The sequence below is a fragment of the Theropithecus gelada genome, chromosome 10 (assembly GCF_003255815.1).
Source record: "Theropithecus gelada isolate Dixy chromosome 10, Tgel_1.0, whole genome shotgun sequence".
Taxonomy (NCBI): Eukaryota; Metazoa; Chordata; class Mammalia; order Primates; family Cercopithecidae; genus Theropithecus; species Theropithecus gelada.
Window position 1 is genome coordinate 13164626 of NC_037678.1, and position 13106 is coordinate 13177731.

At 59.3% G+C, this 13106-nt stretch overlaps 1 protein-coding gene across 2 annotated transcripts in view; it reads left to right on the top strand.

Moving 5' to 3' along the window:
* The first annotated feature begins 261 nt into the window (after window positions 1–261).
* The window catches only part of ELFN2 (extracellular leucine rich repeat and fibronectin type III domain containing 2), an 87966-nt gene continuing 75121 nt past the window's right edge, over window positions 262–13106 (top strand). The window contains exons 1-2 of one of the 2 annotated variants that reach the window (XM_025399628.1): window positions 262–448; window positions 9885–10035. The gene's annotated coding sequence lies outside the window, so the exon portion shown is untranslated. The remainder of the gene's footprint in view (window positions 449–9884; window positions 10036–13106) is intronic. The other variant, XR_003121498.1, reaches the window with a different exon arrangement.

The following is a 13106-nucleotide window of genomic DNA, read 5'->3' on the forward strand; positions in this document are numbered from 1 at the left end:
CGCCAGGCGCGGCCCCCGCCCCGCGGGCGTGTGTCTGCGAGCGCGCGTGTGTCCGTGGAGCGTGCGGCCGGCTCGGGGGCGGGAGCGGGCTTGCTGCGGAAAGGCCTGCTGAAGGCGCCGGGCGCGGGCGGGCGGACGGACAGACGGACACTGCCTGCCGCGGTCCCTGACGCGCGCCGCTTGGCCCCTCCCGGACGCCCTCCCCGCCGAGGCAGAGGCAGAGGCGCGGCGGCGGGGAGGAGGGGGCGGCGGCGTCTGCGCACACACGCGCGCTCCCAGACACACACACAGACACACGCGGGCCACCCCACGGCCACGCGCCACGCACCCCGCACCCACACCCGCGCTCACACTCACATTCACACACACACTCACACTTACACGCGCAGGCCCCGCGGCCGCCGCTTCCCGGAGGCGGTGCTTGGCCCGGATCCCGGCTGGGGCTGGGGTAAGTGAATTCCTCCGGATCCGAGCGCCGCGACCGGGGAGACGGTGGGAGTCAGGGCTGGAGCCGGAGAGTACCCCCTCCGTCAGTGGGGGTGGGGCTTGGAGAGGGGCACGGAAGGGGGGATGAGACGGGAAGAGCCACCTCCAGTGTCTCCTGGGTCTGGGGATCCCCGTGAGACCCCCGGGGGACCACCCTGCGCGAAGGAGGTGGTGGTGGCGGTGGGCGGAGGCGGTGGGAGGACACCGAGGACGGTCGGTGAGGAGAGCGTTTCTGGGGGTGGTGCAGAGGCTCGATGGTGGATGCTGTGCCAGCCGGTGCCACATTGCACCTCTCTGCCCTCATCTTTTCGAATCGGGGCCCTAATCCCCCTCTTTCACGGGGTGCTGTCGGGTCAAGGCATCTATCCTCTAACTGGTAAGAGGGGTTGACAGGGTGGATGTCTTCTAGGGAAAGGGGGGGCCAGGGTGGGGCTTGACGGCGGTGGGGTTGGTAAGACCAGAATTGGGGGGTGGGGACCCTTGCAGAGGCGCTGGCCAGGGACAAGGAGGGAGGCAGCCCCGGGAGGTGGCATAAATCGCAGAGACTGCAGCTCTGGCAGGGCCGGGGCCATTGCCGTGTGTGTGTGTGTGTGTGTGTGTGTGTGTGTGTGTGTGTGCTTGTGCCAGCGTATGTGTGTGTGTGCATGTGTGGGCTCCAGCAGCTGTCAGGGGAGGGGGAGCGGGTGGGTGTGTTGGCCGGTGGGGCGCCGTGTGCATGTGGGGAGGATTGTGCGTGCTGTGTGTGTGTGGTGTGTGCGTGTGTGTGTGGACAAGGGGTGGACCCTGCTCTCCGTCTGTACACACACAAGCGCACACACGCACACTGTCAGTGACCAGGCAGGATTTCCTCGCAATGTTTGGAGGGAAGAAAGCTGGTGGGTGGGGGTGTGTGTGTGTGTGTGTGTGTGTGTGTGTGTGTGTGTTCGCATGCACATTTGGGGAACTTGTGTCCAAAACAGAGGCCACCAGGCCGTGGTGTGTCAGGTGTGCCCAAGGAGGGAGACGAGGGGACAGTGGTGCTGACCGTGCACTCAGCTGAGGAGGAACGTGGTACTCGGCACTTTCTGCAGCTCAGGGCTCTGTGCTATGCCCCTTCCCCCTGGACTCCTCCCACCCAGCAGCTTTGGGTGGAGGGCACTGCCTTGGTCCCTTGCTGAGACACAGGTGTTGGGCTGGAGTGTGTGTGTGTGTGTTTGGGCTGCGGCTGTCGCTGTCAGCAGGCCAGGCTGTCAGAGGCAGAAAGCTGGAGGGAAGGGGGCGCTGGCAGCACCTGGAGGAATGTGGTGGAAGCTGTGGGGCACGGACTGCCCGGCGCAGTTACTGAGGGGCGTTTTAATATGCAAGCTGCATCACGAGACGGGACTGGGAATGTGTGCGTGTGTGTATGTGTATGTGCACGGCTGACACCCCTCTTCTCGTGGCCCGTGGACACTTGTGGGACGTGTCACGTCTGGGCCATCAGCAAAGCATGTGGGTATTCACATGTGTGCAAATGTGTGTCCCGTGAGAGGGGTGCACAGGCAGGTGCTGTCCTGATGAGCCGGGGGCCCTGCAGCTGTGTGGGTGGGGAGGTGGGTACCTCTGAGCCATCAACCCCTAGGCAGGAAGAAAGAGGGTTAATTGTGGGGACATCAGGAAAAAGTATGTATGTGACGTCAGTGAGAACCTCAGGTGTGACATAAGCTCCAGGCCGCAGGTGACATCAGCGGGACAGTTTTGTCGGGGGTCGCTCTCCCCAGCCAGAGTGTGTGAGTGTGATGTTAGGGGAGTGTGTGTAGCCGGGTGTGGTTATGTCCCCTGTGTATGAGGGGTGGGAAGGGGAGAGGGATGGAGGCTTAGGATGCGTGGTCCCTCGCAAGAGGCCCCCTTTCCCAGCGTCCTGAGTGGGCATAGGACCCTTTTTCTTAAGTCCTGCCCCCTGAATAGTGCACCTCACCTGCCCCGATGTGCTACAGCCCCCCCATCTGACCCCCCCAGTCCCTGTTTTCCTCTTCATCCCAGCCAGCCCACCACCTCTGGGTGCATGTGCTTTAATGAGTGTGTATGTGAGTGTGTCGGTGCATGTGACAGTAGAAAATGGCCATAGCCAGGGAGCCTGAAACCATTGGTTCGAATCCCATTTTGCTACTTTCTGTGTTTTGTGATTTAAGCATTCACGTCGCCTCTCTGATCCTCAGTGTCTCCTCTGTAACATGGGGTGGGGGGTTAGAGAGGTGAATGGGGGTTAAGGAGACCATGGGCCTTGTGGGGGGCAGGTGCTGGTGCCTGGCATATGGTGGGGACTCAGTCCACGTGAGCTCTGTCCTCTCACCTGCTATCCCCTCAGCCCAGAGCAGCTGCTTTCCTGTTTTGGTTTAAGTCTAACTTTGCAAGGGACTTTCTTTTCTTTCCTTGGATTTCCACAACAGTCCTTTGAGGTGGGTGAGTTGGCTGCTATTATGTGGGTATTTGACAGATGAGTAAACTGAGTTCTGGAATAAGCTGTCTGTTGATTTAATGTGAATTCCCACCCCCCACCCCGCCCCTTCAGTGGCTGCAGGGAGACACAATTGATTAGCCAGTCCCTTCTCAAGGGGTACCTTCATTTCATGGAGAGATATGGAGCTATGAGGAATTGGGGGTGGGGTGCCAGGTGATGAGCCCAAGGCCAAGAGGTCTCTGGCTCGAGGAGAGGCTGCTCTTGACTCGCAGGTCAGTGCTCTTTTGCTCTTTTACCCACAAGCTCCAGAAATAGTTAAGGTGATAGAAACGGGCACACCCAGCAAGCCTTCTCCAGAGGGGCATGTCTGGGGCGGTCACTGGGGGCTCCATGCCTATTCCTCAGTGTTCCCTGAGGTCTTGTAGGATGCCTGTTTTTGGCGCCAGAACTGGATTCCAGTGACACCCCTGCCGCATCTGCATCCTGGCTGTGTGTGACAGGGGTGAGCCTCTCCTGTCTCGGTAAGAGGGCGTTGGCAGCTTCCCTTTTGGGTGTGATGAGTGACTGTGAAAGTGTGACAACCGCGTGCGGGGCTGGGAGGCACACGTCGCTGCTTACCCTCACCTGCTCCCGCCACAGTGCCTGGGGGCCAAGCTCCTCTCTCTTGGTGCCCCCACCCGCCCTGTGTTGTGACGTGTGCTATGTGGAGTGGATGGCCGAGAAGTAGGATTGCCTTGAAGCCTGAGCCTTCTTAGCAAGTCAGACCTCTTCAGGAGCTGTGTTAATAGTCTAGAAGGTTAACCCAATCCTCTGCCTCCTGCCGTCCCAGTCCAATCCCTGATTAAATTAACCTTCTCTTGGCTCAATTACCACCTGGGGCAGAGGCATTGACATTATTACTGGAGATGGTGTCTGGGGGTTGGAATAATTAAGCCCCCTCTCCTTCCCCCAAGCTCTGCAGACAGTCCCCAGGAAAGCCCCAGAGAAGCCCTGAGGACTGAAGAGCCACCTGGGCAGGCTTGCTTATGCCTGGGGTGCCAGAGGAAGGGTGCTGGCTGCACGATGCTGCTGATTGAAATAGTAATAATTATAGTGATAATAATAATAATGACATCAGCTAATATTATTGAGCCCCTACTGAGAGCCAGGCCCAGTTTGAAGCTCTTTGTGGGCGGCATTCGTTTAGTCCCACAAAAGCCAGCTGCGGTAGGCGCTATTATTGTTCCTCATTTTGAAGACAAGAAACAGAGAGGTTACAGACCAGTCCAGGGCCACACAGCGATGGAACCAGGACTGGAACCCTGAAGGGAGACTCTCATATCAGTACCACTGGCGGCCGAACTCCTTTGCCAGGTGGGCCTGGAGGCCTCTACATCTTGGCATACCCCTCTCACTGAAGGCCCTTTCTGGGCCTTGCTTTGCTTACCTGTAAATAGGTCCAGTGACCCTGCCCTAGGGAAGCGGGGGTGGGGGACGCCCTTTGCTTTGGCTGCAAGAAGAGACAGGAAAGGAGGGGCCTCGTGGGTGGTGCCTGCATCTTAATCCCGCCATCCCATTCCTCCTGCGCCCCTCTCCCACAGTGATGGGACACCCCCAAAGGCAGCCCCTCGCTCCCTGGCCCTCCCACAGTGCCTCGAACAGCAGCGCTTGGAGGGCTCCCCCGGGTGATGGTGGGGAGGCTGCCGCAGCGTCAGTATCTTCCTCAGGTCCTGAGTCTATTGCAGCCTCAGCTGTGGCCCCCTGGACTCCCCACTTCTTGACCATCTTGCCTGTGGAAAGGGCAGGGGCCCAGGCTTTCTCCAGGGCTCCAAATCTGACCTCTTTTCCTCCTCGGTGTGTGACCTGAGCAAGTCACTTCCTGTCCCCGAGGCTCAGTTTCCTCAATGTGAAGTGGGGACAAAAGTACCCAATTCTTGGCTGGGCGTGGTGGCTCACACCTGTAATCCTAGCACTTTGGGAGGCCAAGCAGAAGGATCACCTGAGGTCAGAGTTCGAGACCAGCCTGGCCAACATGGTGAAACCCCGTCTCTACTAAAAATACAAAAAATTATTCGGGCGTCATGGTGCATGCCTGTAATCCCAGCTACTCAGGAGGTTGAGGCAGGAGAATCGCTTGAACCCAGAAGGCCAAGGTTGCAGTGAGCTGAGATTGTGCCACTGCACTCCATCCAGGGTGACAGAGTGAGGCTCTGCCTCAAAAAAAACCTCCCCAGTAGCTGGGATTATAGGCACGCACCACCACACTCGGCTAATTTTCATTTTTTTAGTAGAGACAAGGTTTCACTATGTTGGTCAGGCTGGTCTCGAACTCCTGACCTCGTGATCCTCCCTCCTCAGCCTCCCAAAGTGCTGGGATTACAGGTGTGAGCCACCGTCTCTGGCCAAAACAACAACAACAACAACAACCACAAAACAACCAAAAAACAAAAAACGAATTCTTAACCCTTCTGGATTGTCCTAAAGGTCGTGCTAAAGGTTAGGTAAGAGAAGAGCACGGGTATAACATCCCCTGGCATGCGGGATGCCATTATTTCCCTCCCCCTTCCCATCTGCCCCCTCCATTCATTCTTGGCTTCCTGGAGGGGGTCTGTACTGTGTGTACATGTGTCTGCTTCCTTCCTACCCTTTTCGCTCTCTGCTTTTCACCCTCTAAAGTGCATGGGAACTGCTGGGGGGAGCCTAAGGATGCATGAGAAGAGCCTGGGTGCTGCCAGCCCGCACCCCCCACCCACAGCTGGAGTGGGCAGTGGGGCCAGGAGGGGCAGGCTGTGTCTTCGCATGTCTGTGTGTGCGTGACTGTTTGTATACACTGGTCCCCACCTCTCTCAGGGGGAAGTAGGGATTGAATCCCAAGGGCTGCCTGACCAGCCTGCCGTGGGCCTAGTCCCAAGACTCAGGCCTGACTCAGTTTCCCTCCTTGGCCTGTCTATTATCCCTCTCCCCTTACAATTGTCCCTGAATCTTGGAGAGACAGAGGCTGTGGGGTCAACCTACCTGCCTCCCTCCCTTCCTGGCCCTTCTCATTCCCCCAGGGGATTTCCTACATCTGCCTATTTCCTGTCTATTTCTCCCACTGCATGTCAGCTCTGCGCAGGCGGAGACTGGTAGGCCCTCAAAAAATACTTATTAAACAAATTCCTTTCATCTACATGCTACCAAGGACGGATCGCTGCATTTTGCATTCAGACGGTGTATGCATGCACACCCTTATTAGCATGTTTCACCCAGGGAGAAATGCTGGGCCCCAGGGCTCAGGCAGGAACCCCCAGAGAGGAGCCCCTGCCTGGCAGAGCTCAGGGCCCTGGAGGAGAGGTGAGACATGGGAACCTCTGACAAGTGTCCCGCATGGGGTCTGCCCACAGTAGGGCTTGCTTGACAGGTGATTCTTGTCCCTCTGTGACCTGACCGAGAGGGGGTTGCTGCTGCAGGCTGGTGACCAGGTCTGGAGTGAGCCTCCCGGGCGGGGCTGGAGAGGTTGTGACGACTTCTGCTCTGGGGTCTGCAGAATTCCCTCAGTTGTGCACCTGCTATGTGCCAGGCATTGAGTAAGGCACTCTCTGTTATCTTGTTTAATTTTGGCTGGAGGATTGTGAAAGAGGTCTTGCCTGCCCCTGGGTGGGGGCGTGCCAGATGGAGTGACCGTGTGAGTAGGGTCCCGGAGGTGGGGAAGCCCAGAGTGGATTTTGAGAAAATGAGTCTGGACGTGTAGTTTGAGGATCAACCACACGGGACCATCCATGCTGCACCAAGAAATGGAGTAATATCCTTTTTGTCAGGGAGCATTAGAGTCTCTGGGTGTTCGTTAAAATGCAGATTCTTGGGCCCTGTCCACTGAGATTTTGATTGGGAGAGCGGACGAGGGGCCCAGGAACCTGCAATTGTAATGCTTTCCGGAAGATTAATTCACTCACATTTGTTGGTTGGATGGCAGCTGCATGTTCCTCGGGGTCTCTGAGACTCCTCCCAGAATCCTCCGGAGCCAGCAAAGCCATCCTCATTTTCCAGAGGAGGAGCTTGAGCTCAGAGAAGTGCCTAACCTTCGGTGCCACAGCAGCAAGACAGGGGCCCATACTGACTCATAATACTGGCTAATCATCTTCCGTGTTCGTTGCCTGCTGCTCTAAGCCTGTTTAAGGAGTCCCTCATTAAATCCTCAGAACGCCCCTCTGCATCATTCCTGTTGCACAGATGAGGAATTGGAGGCAGAGTGTGCGGTCACGGGTTCGAGGCTGCACAGTTGCTAAAGCTAGCCACGTTAGCAGCCTGAAGTGCGGTCCGGATGAAGTGGGGCTGGAGCGGGCCTGTCCCAGCACCTTGAACAGGGCGAAAGCCCTCCGTCTCCCTTCCTGTGGAGAGAGGGCGCTGGTGGAGCTGAGCTTGCGGCTGTGCACGTGAGCAGAGGCCAGAGGCGGAGGTGGAGGTGAGGGCAGAGAAGCGGCGAAGAGGGCGGAGAGCAGAGAAGACCTCCTGGAAGAGGCGACGCACAGCCGCGTAGCGGTGGCTCGATACGGTCCATCCACTTGGCGGAGGCAGACCTGGGTCTGGCGGGCGGCGGGGCTTGTCCGTCCTGAGGGCGTACGGGGCAGGTGCGCGATGGCGGCTTGGCCGGAGGAGGGGGCGGGCGGGAACTGCCACGGACCTGGCGTGGTGGGGACGGGAGCGCTCGCTCGCAGCCCCGCCGGGGCCGCACCGCCACCCCGCCCCCCGACCCCGCCGCGCTCGCCACCCCTGCACCGTCCTCCGCAGTCCGCTGCTCTTCGAGGCTTCCCGTTCCCCGCGGCCCGCCCCGCCGGCCTCCGGAACTTGCGCCCGGCTGGCCCGGCCGGCCGGGCTTTCCGCCTTACTTGCCTGTGTTTAGAATTTGCATCCGCAACCCCTGACGCTCGCAACCAATTTCGAAGCCTCTGGGCTCTGCTAGGTGCCCGGGATCCGAAAGCGGCCGGCAGGAGCGGGGGCTGGCGGCGGGGCCGGCCGCGCTGGGCAGGGGTACAGGGGGAGACCGGAGCCGGGACCCGGAGAGTTGCTGGTGAGGGGCTGTGTGTGCCAGGTGAGTGTGGACGGCATGGGGAAGCGCCGCGTGAACTGCCCTGGGAGCGCTGTGGCGTGCAGGCGTGGCTGGCTGGGGGTGTGTTGGCACATGTGCATTGGCACGTGTGTCCGGGAGTGGTTCCCTGTGTGTGGGCATGCTTGGGGCATGTATGTTTTGGCGTGTGTCTATGTTGGGGGCCCTGTGCCCCTGGGCACGTTTTTCTGGGTGTGTTTGGTGAGCCTGGAGTGGGGCAGTCCATGGTGCCCCTGATTCGTGCGTCTGTGCAGTGGCCCCATGCATTTTGGCACCAGCGTGGGCCTGCGCGTAGGGGAGTGTGTCTGTGTGGGGCGCCCCTGTGTTCTGGTTCAGCCGTGTGCAGTGAACCTTGGTCTCTAGGCACGCAGGTGTCTGGGTCTGGGATGTGCGTTTCTCTGCGTTCCTGGGAAGTTCTCCTGTGTGGATTCTCTCTGGGTGTGCTGCGGGAGGGCTGGTGTGTGCGTGTGTGTGTGTGTGTGTGTGTGTGTGTTTGGGTATAGCGTGTGCCTCTGGGGTGCTTTCCCATCCCTGCTGGCTGAGGGGCTCAGGGTCAATTGTGTGCTCCCAGCTAGGCCTGGGAGCCTTTCCTGGAGAAAGCCGGCCCTGCTAGTTCTCTCTGCCTTTGGGTAGGGGTGAGGGAGTTGAGGCAGTGTAGGGGGTGGGGGAAGGGAGGCCCGAGTGTGTGTTTATTTTCCATCGGGCGCCGCTGGCTGCCAGCACTTGGTGGGTCTATGTTTGTGAATGGCAATGCCGAGGGGGCTGAGGTGTGAGCCCCTGCCTGCGGGGGAGGGCCAAGAGTACCATCTGGGCTGGTGGGGTGCGGGGCCGGACCGGGAGAGGGGCCTCCTCGGGAAGGGCTGAGTGTCTGTGTGCACGTGTTTGCGCAGATGGAGGCGAGGTTCCTCGGAGGCCGGTCTGTCTGGGAGCGCCTGTCTGTGCAGGTGGAGGTCAGCCAGGTACTGTGCTCTTAGCCTGTGTGTGAGCCCATATGGCGGGAAGGTGGGCCAGAGGCATTACACCTGGCTGGGCACAGGCTGGGCACATCGGGGAAGGCGTGTGCCAGTCCTGGCAGAGTTCTGAAGAGGAGAGGGTGTGCCGAGGTCGAGGGTGTCTTTGTTCCCTGGGGCCCGGCTGATGATGGGGTTGGGCGGTGTTGATGATCCGAGTGACCAACAGGAGAGTGGAGTGGTGGGCACGGAGGAGGCGAAGGCTGTGTGGGGGCACTGGGTGTCAGGGGAGTGTGAGAGTGTGTGTGCATACACACGTGGGTGTGACATGTGTGACCGTGGCTGTGAGTGGGGTGTGAGTCTGGGATGTGACTTGGGAGGCACCTCCAGGCTGTGGAGCCCAGTAGGGAGTGTGGGACAAGGTGGAGGGGTGGGAGTAGGGGCCCCCTGGTTCCCAGAAAACTCACTCATCTGTGCGTGCTCCTTCTGCCCAGCGGCTTGAAGAGCCCCTGTGGCCCCTGACCTCTCCCCTGACCCCTGAGCCCATGGGTTATGATGGGAAGCCTCAGCCCTCCATCCCTCCTGCCTCATCATCCTTCTGTCTCTACCTCCATCTCTTCTCCTCTCCCTGCACCATCTCTCCATCTCTGTGCCTTCATGTCTCTGCCTCCATCTCTCTCTGCATCTCTCCATCTCTCCCCACCCAGTCTCCCCCATCTCTCTATCTCTGTCTCTCTCCATCTCTTTTCCATCTCCCTCCATTCTTCCTCTCCCTTTACCTCCTCTCTCTGTCTTACCCTGATATTCATTTGTGGTATATTCGGTTGCCATGGGAAACCCAAGAAAGAAGTGAGTGTACCCTTCAAGACTTCAGCATTTTTCCCTCCTCCCTCCCTCCTGCTGTCCCCCCTCCCTCTCCTCCCCTTCTCTTCCCTCCCTCCCCTCTCTCCCCCTCGCCTCCCTGCAGAAGGAGAGGACCTGGGTGAGGAGCTGCTGCCACCCGGGCTGGGCCAGGACCTGAGATCTCATTGCTCCTGCTGCCGCTGCTGCCTGGGGGACCTTTCTGAGACCCAGGTCGGGGACAGTGCCGGAGGGGCCTCCTCTGCTGCAGACATCTGGTAAGGACAGGGTCCTTTTGCCTGTGTGTGTGTTGCTGTCTGTGAGCATAGCTCACATGACCCGGCCTTGCAAACCTGTGATGTGGCCCAGCCTCAGGCTTCTGTGTGTTCCTTCCTGCGGGCCCGGCCCCTGCCCCCAGCCATGGGCACCCCTCCCACCCAGCTTTCCTTCCATAGGGCCTGTGAGGCAGCCTCCAGAATGGCAGGCCTGTTGGGGGCTAAGACAGGCCCACCGGGGAGGGTGGGCAGGAAGCCCCTATTGGCTCAGGGACCCCAGCTCCTGCCCCATCACCCGGCAGAGAGGCTAAGCCAGGCCTAGTCTGCACCCCAGAAGGGCAGGGGGCATCTGTACACCTGCTGGGGGTGGACAGCCAGCTTGCAGGGGAAGGCCTGGGAGAACGTGGTGGGGGTCTCTCTCAGGTGGGGGTCTTTCCATTGTAGAGAGAGGGGCTGGAAGTGAGCTGGGAGCAGGGGAAAATGCCAGCGGAATTGATATGGGGCCTGATCCTATGTCATTGGATTTTGGAGGCACAGGGAGAGCTGTCTGGCACTAGGAGGCCGCAGGCAGGCAGACAGGCAGGCAGAAGGAGCTGCTCCGTCCTGGCTGGGGCTGGTGGCTGCCCTGGAGAGGAGAGGAGAGGCTGGGGCTGTCGCTGAGGCTGTGTTGGTGGCGGCCACGTGGAGGGAGCTGTTGTCCAGGCGGCGCTGAGTGACGGTGGTTGCCGTGGCGAGGGAGCCGCCTCTGTGGCATTGTGGTCTCCGTGGAGAGAGGAGGAGACAGAGGAAGGAGGCTGGCTGGCTGCGCACAGTGTTGGTGGTTGCTAAGGATAGGGAGGTGCTGTCTCCAAGGTGCGGTGGTCCCCACGTGGAGGGGCTGTGGCTGTCGAGGTGTTGGAGGTCCCCAGGAAAGGGGTAGTGATGGGTGCCCTGGAGGGGGCTTGTGCAGGGTGGTGGGTGCACCCCAGAGGATGGAGGAGGTGTGGTGGGGGAAGGGCTGCTGCAGGGGACTTGGTGCTGCTGTCACAGGCTGAAGTGGGGGTTCTTGGTGGTGGAGGGGTGGGGAGTGAGGCACAGTGGGCGGGTCTGTGCTTATCTTGCCTGCCCTGTGGAGGGACTGGAGACCCTGCTGCACCAGCACATGCTTGCTCTGAGCGCCTCCACCCAGCCCTTCCCTCCCACTTCTATGGCCACGATCTTCCCACCTCTGCCTCCTTGAGCCCTCTCGCTCCCCAGGGCCTCTGGTCACATAAGTCTCTCCTCTGGGCACATGCTCCTTTCTTGCCCCCGAGTGACTTTGTCCCCATTCGTCATGCTTGCTGAGGACCTGTTGACCCAGCGCCGTTCTCTGGGGGGACCACATTGGTACCTGCCTTTGAGGAATCAGACAGGGGAAGTGACTTGCCCAAGGTCACCCAGCAGGCACATTCTGGGGAGCGTCTCCCTCCCTGAGTGCCGGACTCAGCAGGCCTAACTCCTTCCCTGAGCCTGTCTGTCTGATCCCGTTGAGTCCTCTCTCTCCCCCCAGTCCCCAGGGGTTCTCCTGAAGCAGCATTTCATTCAAATACTAACAACAGGAAGCTGCATAGGAGAACAGCAAGTTCTGGGTTTGCAACCTGGCTCTGGTTTTTACGGTGGGGGACCTCTTGCCTCAGTTTCCCCCTCTGTGAAATGGAGATGAGGCACATGCCTCCTAGGGTGGCTGTTATTTGGGCTCCTGGATGTGATACCCTTTGTGTGGCTCCTGGTATGTAACAGACTCTCAGTAACTGGGAACCACCACCACCACCACCACCATTATTCCTTTTTTTGTTTTTTGTTTTTTGAGATGGAGTCTCGCTGTGTTGCCCAGGCTGGAGTGCAGTGGCATGATCTCGGCTCACTGCAACCTCCGTCTCCCAGGTTCAAGTGATTCTCCTGCTTCAGCCTCCTGAGTAACTGGGACTACAGGCACGTGCCACCATGCCCGGCTAATTTTTTGTATTTTTAGTAGAGATGGAGTTTCACAGTGTTAGCCAGGATGGTTTTGATCTCCTGACCTTGTGATCCGCCCGCCTTGGCCTCCCAGAGTGCTGGGATTACAGGTGTGAGCCACCGCACCCGGCCTACCATCATTACTTTCAAAAATCGTTTTAAAATGATTTCCTGACGCGCGCGGGGAAGCCAGATCTCACTAGAGTTCTGTGGCATTGTACCTTTCCCCATGACCCTTAGTGGTGGGAGTATGGTCCTGAGTTCATGGTAACAGGAACGGGGCCGGAGAGGCAGAGAGCCTCCTGACAGACACATAGTGTCCCGGTGGCTGAGCCAGGATGGAGCCGGGTGTGGCAGGCTCCCTGTCTGGTACTCCTTTCCAGCCTGCCCCAGGGCCTGTGTGTGCACTTTCATCAGGCGAGCCCTGTACCCCAGGCGTTGCCTGAGCCCCTGGCCACTGGTCTCCTTTGTGGGACTTGGGTGCTCTGAGCTGCTCAGCCAGCCCTGGCCTAGGCCACAGCATGCCAGGCATGTGACTGGTGGTGCCCTGAGAATAACCGAGTCGGGGGAAGCCTGTCCTGTCTACCATTTGGGCATCACCAGGGGGACAGGCCAGGCAAGGGACTGAGGGTGATGCCCAAAGAAGGCCATTTGAGAGGCCTGGGAAGTGACAGGTGACTGTCTTTCAAGTGACAAAGGCCTGCGTTCAGATCCCAGCACTGCCACTTTCCTGACAGCTGCCATTGGGCATGTTTCTCCACCTTTCTGGGCCTCAGTTTCTTCACCTGTACAATGGGGATGATAAGAATCCCTACTTCACTTTGCCAGAGCAAAGCCAGGGGACAAAGTAAGGCACAGTGCTTGGCACTGGGAGATAATCTGGGTGGCAGCTGCTAACATTTCAGGGTGACCTGGGAAAGAGGAGAGAGGGCTGTCCTGGTGGGCCTCAAAGGGCAGGCTCAGACCTTGGTTCATGCTAGAGATATTCTGACAGGCTGAGGTGTCTTGGGATGGGAAGGGGGAATGTAGTGAGCGCCCTTTGTAGGTGAGACTGCCCAAGGCTGCCAGGAGCATGGGGTTTGAGACCACTAGAGTTAGGT